The sequence below is a fragment of the Carlito syrichta genome, unplaced genomic scaffold (genome assembly GCF_000164805.1).
Source record: "Carlito syrichta isolate Samal-C Ts95f unplaced genomic scaffold, Tarsius_syrichta-2.0.1 Scaffold304555, whole genome shotgun sequence".
In the NCBI taxonomy this organism is placed as follows: domain Eukaryota; kingdom Metazoa; phylum Chordata; class Mammalia; order Primates; family Tarsiidae; genus Carlito; species Carlito syrichta.
The window spans coordinates 315,553-323,543 of record NW_007248651.1 but is presented as its reverse complement, the minus strand read 5'-3'; the positions used below and the strand labels follow the sequence as shown (position 1 = coordinate 323,543).

The 7,991-nt window shown below is 46.7% G+C and overlaps 1 pseudogene; it reads left to right on the top strand.

Moving 5' to 3' along the window:
* Nucleotides 1-316: 316 nt before the first annotated feature.
* On the top strand, nucleotides 317-1,972 carry LOC103262576 (annotated as a pseudogene).
* The last annotated feature ends 6,019 nt before the right edge of the window (nucleotides 1,973-7,991 follow it).

Below are 7,991 nucleotides of genomic sequence, written 5' to 3'. Positions count from 1 at the left end.
TGCAGGTTCGAGGTCAACCCGGGCAACTTGGCAAGACCTCGTCTCTACAATAAATAAAAAACTAGCTGGGTGTGGCAGTGCGCACCTGTAGTTCCGGCTACTTGGAAGACTGAGGTTAAAAAACAAAAAACTTTAAGCCAGGCATGGTGGCTCGCACCTGTAATCTCAGAACTTTGGGAGGCTGAGGCAGGAGGATCATTGGAGGCCAGGAATTTGAGATCATCCTGGGAATATACTAAGACCCTGTCTCTACCCAAAAATGGAAGATGACTCTGCACTCGCACCGCTCGCTCACTCGACCCACTGCTCTCGACCCATGCCTGCAGAAAAGCTCCGATTACCCGCCGTCCTTTGCCACATGAGACCGGTGTCCCAGACCCTGTCTCCCCACCTCACTTGGGCTCAAGCCAAAGGTGTAAAATTTGGTGCAGATTGCCCGAGTCTCAGTGCTGTAGCAGTTACAACAGGGCCAGAAGGGAGAACAGTGATTATTGGACAGAGTTGGAGAAGTCACCGAGTAACAAAAGATGGTGTGACTGTTGCAAAGTCAATTGACTTAAAGGATAAATATACAAACACTGGAGCCAAACTTGTTCAGGATGTTGCCAACAACACAAGTGAAGAGGCAGGGGATGGTATCCCCGCTGCTACCGTGCTGGCACGCTCTGTTGCCAAGGAAGGCTTTGAGAAGATCAGCAAAGGTGCTAATCCAGTAGAAATCAGGAGCGGTGTAATGTTAGCTGTTGCTGCTGTCATTGCCGAACTTAAGAAGCAGTCCTAACCTGTGACAACCCCCAGAAGAATTGCTCAGGTTGCTACAGTTTCCGCAAATGGAGACAAAAAATTGGCTTCGTTATTCCTGAGGCAATGAGAAAGGTTGGAAGAAAGGGGGTCAGCACAGTAGAGGATGGGAAGACACTAAATGATAAATTAGAAATTATTGAAGGCATGAAGTTTGATTGAGGCTAGATTTCTCCTTATTTTTTGAGTTGGAGTCTCACTCTGTTGCCCAGACTGGAGTGCAGTGGCTGCTCCTGGCCACCACAGCCTCGACCTCCTAGGCTCCGGCAATCCTTCCGCCTCAGCCTTTCAAAGAGCCAAAACTAGGTGCACGCTACCAAACCTGGCTAAGTTTTTGATTTATTGTAGAGACGAGGTCTCGCCAAGTTGCCCGGGCGGGTCTCGAACCCGCGGGCTCAGGCAATCCACTCACCTCAGCCTCCCAAAGCGCAGGATTATAGGCTGAGCCACCGAGCCCGGCTCCTCCTTGCTTTATTAATACATCAAAAGATCAGAAATGTGAATTCCATTCCTATGTTCTATCGAGTGAAAAGAACATTTCCAGTGTCCGGTCCATTGTACCTGCTCTCGAAATCGCCAATGCTCACCGTAAGCCCTTGGTCATGATTACTGTAGAAGTTGATGGAGAAGCTCTCGGGACACTTGTTTTGAATAGGCTGAAGGTTGTTCTTCAGGTAGCAGCAGTCAAAGCTCCAGGTTTTGGTGATAATAGAAAGAACCCGCTTAAAGATATGGCTATTGTTACTGGTGGTGCAGAGTTTGGAGAAGAGGGGATGACCCTAAATCTTGACGATGTTTGGCCTCGTGACTCAGGAAAAGTTGGAAAGGTCATTGCGGCCAAAGATGATGCTGTGGTCTTGAAAAGGTGACAAGGCTCAAGTTGAGAAACGTATTTGAGAAATCATTGAGCAGCTAGATGTCACAACTAGTGAATGTAAGAAGGAAAGGCTGCATGAATGTCTGGCAAAGCTCTCAGATCGAGTAGCTGTGCTGAAGGTGGCTGGGACAAGTGATGCTGCAGTAAATGAGAAGAAAGATGGAGTTACAGGTGCCCTTGATGTTACACGAGCGTCTGTGGAAGAAGGATCGTTCTGGGTGGGACTGCGCCCTGCTTCGGCGCCGTCCAGCCTCGGACTCATTTGCTCCAGCTACCGAAGATCAAGAAAGTTGATATAGAAATTATTAGCTGGGCTCGGTGGCTCAGGTGCTTTGGGAGGCCGAGGTGAGTGGATTGCCTGAGCCCGGGGGTTCGAGACCCGCCTGGGCAATTGGTGAGATCTCATATCTACAATAAACAAACAAAAAAAATCAGCGGGGCGTGGTAGCGCGCGCCTGTAGTTCCAGCTACTCGGAAGGCGGAGGCAGAAGGATCGCCGGATGCCAGCGGGTCGAGGCTGCGGTGGCCGGGAGCGGCCCCTGCACTCCAGTCTGGGCGACAGAGTGAGACTCCAACTCAAAAAAAAAAAAAAAAGATATTATTAAAAAGAAAACTCAAAATTCCTGCAACGACCTTGCCAGGAATGCAGGTGCTGAAGGCTCTTTGATAGTTGAGAAAATTATGCAGAGTTCCTCAGAAATGGGTTATGATGCTATGATTGGAGATTTTGTGAATACGGTGGAAAAAGGAATCACTGACCCCACAAAGATGGTGAGAACAGCTTTATCGGATGCCGCGGAAATGGCCTCTCTGCGAACTACGGCAGGAGTTGTGGTCACAGAAATTCCTAAAGAAGAGAAGGACCCTCACCTGGGTGCAATGGCTGGGACGGGAGGTGGGAGGGGTGGTGGCATGTTCTGACCCCTAGAGTAGAGCCTTGCCATCGCTGATGCACCGTGACAGGACGCCCAAGGCGGTGTCCTCCCAAGTAACTCCGGAGATGTCAGTGGGAGAAATGCCTGAAGCAAAGGCTGGCTGATGAAGATCACCCTGACCGTTCGTTACTGGCTTCAGTTGACAGCATAGAACGGGTCGCTGCTGTCATTGTCCATGCCTACAGACACTTTATGTTGTATTTTTACAAAAAGACATTTATACTTCCCCGATACTGGGTGCCAGAGCCATGTACCCATGTACTGCTTTCAACTTAAATCACTGAGACGTTTTTCTTACTGTTCGGTCACATCAGGATTTCAGTGCTGGCCGCCGCCCGATGAAAAGTCCAGAAGCAGCCTTTCCGTGGAAAGTAAGAATAACTGTACAAAGTAGAGAAATATCCAATTATGTGACAACCTTTGTGTAATACAGCTTTGTTTAAAGTGGAACATAAATAAAAGATGAGCCAGACTTGGTAGCACGCACCTGTAGTCCCAGCTACTAGGGAGGCTGAGGCAGAAGGATCGCTTGAGCCCAGGGGTTCGAGGCTGCAGTGAACTGTGCTTGTGCCCCCGTGCTCTAGCCTGGCTGACAGAATGAGACTTCGTCTCTAAGAAGAAGAATAATAATAATCACCATCAAATGAGCTGGCCTTGGTCACATGTAGGTCATTATGTAAAAGGGTTTCAGACAACCGAATTGGTGGTTTTCAGACCTGGTGACCTGAAGAGTTTTTAAAAACCATACCTGGCCAGGCTTGGGGGCTCAGCCTGTAATAACAGCGCTTTGGGAGGCTGAGGCGAGTGGGTTGCCTGAGCCCAGGGATTCGAGACCAGCCTGGGCAACATGGCGAGACCTGTCTCTACAATAAATCAAAAATTAGCTGGGTGTGGTAGCACACACCTGTCGTTCCGGCTACTCGGAAGGCTGAGGCGGAAGGATCGCTGGAGCCCAGCAGGTCGAGGCTGCGGTGGCCGGGAGTGGCCACTGCACTCCAGTCTGGGTGACAGAGTGAGACTTCAACTAAAAAAAAAAACCCATACCTGACACTCCCACCCCGGACCAGTCTAATCCCAAGTATCTCCAGAAGTAACCCAATTATCTTATTTTTCGGAACAGCTTTATGGAAGTATAATTTTTATGCCACAAATTTCACTCATTTTAAGAATGATTCGATGTTTTGTTTTGTTTTAGTGACTTTACAGAATTGAACAACCCTCACCACATCACACAAACTTCAGAATGTTTCCATCACCCAAAAAAATATATCAGTGCCTCATCACAGTCAGCCCCTGTTTCCTCTCCCAACCCTAGGTAGCCACTAATCTCTCCTGTGTCTCTCTAGATTTGCCTTGTCGGGACCTAGGCATCAGGATTTTTGAAAAAGTTCCCAGCTGATTCTAGTCATGCAGCCAGGATTGAGATTCATATGTCTACGTGCGTTATGAGAAACCATAATGATATTTAAGAACTGTGTGCCGGGCTCGGTGGCTCAGCCTGTAATCCCAGCACTTTGGGAGACTGAGGCAAGTGGATCGCCTGAGCCCGTGGGTTCGAGACCCGCCTGGACAGGCGAGATCTCATCTCTACACTACATCCAAAATTAGCCAGGCGTGGTAGTACGCACCTGTAGTTCCGGCTACTCGGAAGGCCGAGGCGGAAGGATCGCCGGAGCCCGACAGGTCGAGGCTGCGGTGGCCGGGAGCGGCCACTGCACTCCAGTCTGGGTGACAGAGTGAGACTCCAACTCAAAAAAAAAATAAAAAATAAAAAAAGAACTGTGTATCAAACAGGATAGTTCACATATTTTCACATTTGTGGCTCCCACCCATGCCAGTGTAGACATCCATCACCAGTATGACAAAGACTATTAATTTGATCATGGAATTTAATAGAAGTTTCTATTATTTTCTCTTTATGCATTTTAACATCATATTCAAAATTGCCCCCCATTCTTTCCCCAAATTATTTTAGAACATCTCTAGCCTGCTTTCCCCGCCCCCACTTTAGGTCATAAATTGACAGTGCTGGAAGATATCTCAGGGGCATTCTCCAGTAATGATTGCAAATCCTGGTGTGGATTCCATCCTTAAAGTTATCTTTAAGTATCTTTCACATTGGTGTTTCTTCACTAGATGTTTTGCTTTCTGATTAACTTCTTTGCCAAATAAATAGATTTTAGATTTGTAGAGACACTAATATTTCCAAAAAGTTTTGGAAAATACATTTCTTGTGTTTAAAAAAACAGTACACGCACATTTATTTAAAAACACTAAAAATAAATAAGGAAAAATAATCCTTACCCCAAAATGACCATTATGAAGACCTACTTTCAGACAACTCTGTGCATATTTAGGTATGGATATATACAAATATGTATATAAGTGAGAGATCTTCCATGGACTTCTTGGTAACTTGCTACTTTCACCTAATATTGAGAATATTTGTACATGATCATAAGTATAGATTTGTATTGTTTTTAATAGCTACATAGTTTTGAATTTATGGAATCTTGATGTTTAAGAGCTATGTATATTGAGAACATTATTTCTTTATCTTGTGCTGCAAGTTTTTGACCACATTATTTTTAGATTTTTAACCTTATTTATAGTTTTTTCCCTTAGAGAAGTTATGAAATTTTATTATGTAAACTTAATCCCTTTGATTTTATAACTCCAGATTTTCCTGACATGCTTAAGATGACCTTCCCTACTACAAGCTATTAAAAATACCTCCATGATTTTGCTTAATACTTTTAAAGTTTTGTTCTTTTTTTTAATTTTTTTTTTTTTTTGAGTTGGAGTCTCACTCTGTTGTCCAGGCTGGAGTGCAGTGGCATACTCACAGCCACTCCAGCGTCAACCTGTTGGACTCCAGCGATCCTTCTTTTTTTGTGTTTTTTTTTTTTGAGTTGGAGTCTCACTTCTTCGCCCAGGCTGGAGTGCAGTGGCATGCACACGCACAGCAACCCCAGCATCAACCTGCTAGGCTCAGGCGATCCTTCTACCTCAACCTTCCAAGTAGCCGGAACTACAGGCGTGTGCTACCATGCCCAGCTATTTTCTATTTTATTGTAGAGACAAGGTGTCGCCAAGTTGCCCGGGCTGGTCTCGAACCCATGGGCTCAGGCAATCCACTCGCCTCAGCCTCCCAAAATGCTGGGATTACAGCCCTACCTCAGCCTTCTAAGTAGCTGAAACTACAGGTGCACGCTACCGTGCCCGGCTAATTTTTTTTTTTTTTTTTTGTAGAGACAAGGTCTCGCCAAGTTGCCCAGGCTGGTCTTGAACCCAAGGGCTCAGGCAATCCACTCACCCTCGGCCTCCCAAAGTGGTGGGATGACAGGCTGAGCCACTGAGCCCTGCCTGTTATCAATAGGTCAGTAGCTAAACCATTCCTAAAAGATGGCTGATGCATGCATGAAAAATGTGTCTGGGAAATACGCATTCGCCTAGTTCCACGCTGTGTCTTCTAACATTACTGATTAAACGACCATTGTATAATAAGTATTTGTCTACAGAGCAAAGGTTTTTCTCATTTGTGGGAGGGTTGCAGCTGTGTGGGAGGTGTGGAGATGGGAGGTGTGGAGAATGTGGAGGATGACAGTGGACAGGTTGGAGAGAGAGAAACAGTGTACTGAGCTCCCCGGAAATTCCCCATGCCGAAGGAATTTTTTCCCAACTGTGTCTTTCCAAGGTTGTATCAGCACCAGAGGGGACAAAATAAGGAGATGTTATACACATAAAATCTAAAGATCAGAGACGTGATAACTAAGGTCAAGATGAAGGGAAGAAACAACACATAAAAATACAAATGATAAAAAAAAAGTGTTCGGATATCTTGGTGGGCAAAAATGAACACAGAAGAAGCTGGCATGTAATGTGCATTCCGGCATTAGGGCCTGCCGAAACAGATTTTATTTTATTTTTTTAAATTAATTAATTTATTGTTATTTTTTATTTTTTTGAGCTGGAGTCTCACTCCGTCGCCCAGACTGGAGTGCAGTGGCATGCTCCCGGCCACCGCAGCCTAAACCTGTTGGGCTCTGGTGATCCTTCTGCCTCAGCCTTCCAAGTAGCTGGAACCACAGGCGAGCACCACCACATCCAGCTAGTTTTATTTCTTTGTTTATTTCTTGTAAAGACGAGGTCTCGCCAAGTTGCCCGGGCAGGTCTGGAAATTCCAGACTCAGGCAATCCACTCGCCTCAGCCTCCCAAAGTGCTGGGATGACAGGCTGAGTCACCGAGCCTGGCCCGAAACAGAAATTGAGGCAAACCCATCTCCCTGTCCAACTCACTCCTTTCCAAGTGAACAACAGCACTGCTTTTTTGGTTCCACAGAGTGACTGAATCCCAAATCTGGAGCAGCTGCAGGCTCTGGTCCAAGGCACAGGCTGAGAGAGACAGCAGGAGGGCCAGGACAGGGTCATTACCACGGATCAAGTGCAGAATAAAGTGATGTGTGACAACCAGCACGGAAAGACATGCTCCGGCAGGGGTGTCCAACCTTTTGGCGTCCCTGGGCCACGTCGCGTAAAGAGGAATTGTCTTGGGCCACACATAAGTTATAGAATCTAGTTAGCGTGTGTGCATAAGAAGACTTCTTTTTTAAAAGTATTTTTCATTATGAAGTTTAGAAAAGTGGGAACAATATAAAACCACCAGTGGGAAATTTGCCCTTGTTTTTGTAAAACTATCAATGTCTGGTTTGATGGATGTGGTGGCAATTCTTTTTTTTTCTTTTTTTGGAAAGCCGGATTTATTAAGAGGACAGAAAGCTCCCACAGTGGGAGGGGACCCGAAGGGGTTGCCTAGATGTGGCGGCAATTCTTAGTGAGTCCTCAAGCTGCTTGTCCGAAATGTGTGTTTGAGTCGTGCTCTTCGTGCACTTTGTAACTGAAAATAGCAACTCACAAACGTATGTGCCGCCAAAAAGCGATGTCATGAATAAGGCGTGATTGCGAACTTCAAAAATGGAGCCCCGCATGGGGTCACGAAGAAAATGAACACTAAAAAACACATGATGGTTCAAAGATGCTGGCCGGGCGCGGTGGCTCAGCCTGTCATCCCAGCACTTTGGGAGGCCGAGGTAAGAGGATTGCCTGAGCCCCGGGGGTCGAGGCCAGGCTGGGCAACTTGGTGAGACCGCGTTTCTACGATAAATCCCAAAAACTAGCCGGGCGTGGTGGCGTGCCTCTGTCGTTCCAGCTCCTTGGAAGGCTGAGGCGGCGGGATCGCCGGAGCCCAGCGGGGCGAGGCTGCGGTGGCCGGGAGCGTGCCACTGCGCTCCAGCCTGGGCAACAGGAGCGAGACTCCAAGTCAAAAAAGCAAAAAAAACAAAAAAACTTTCGAACTCTCGGGCAGCGACTGCAAACTG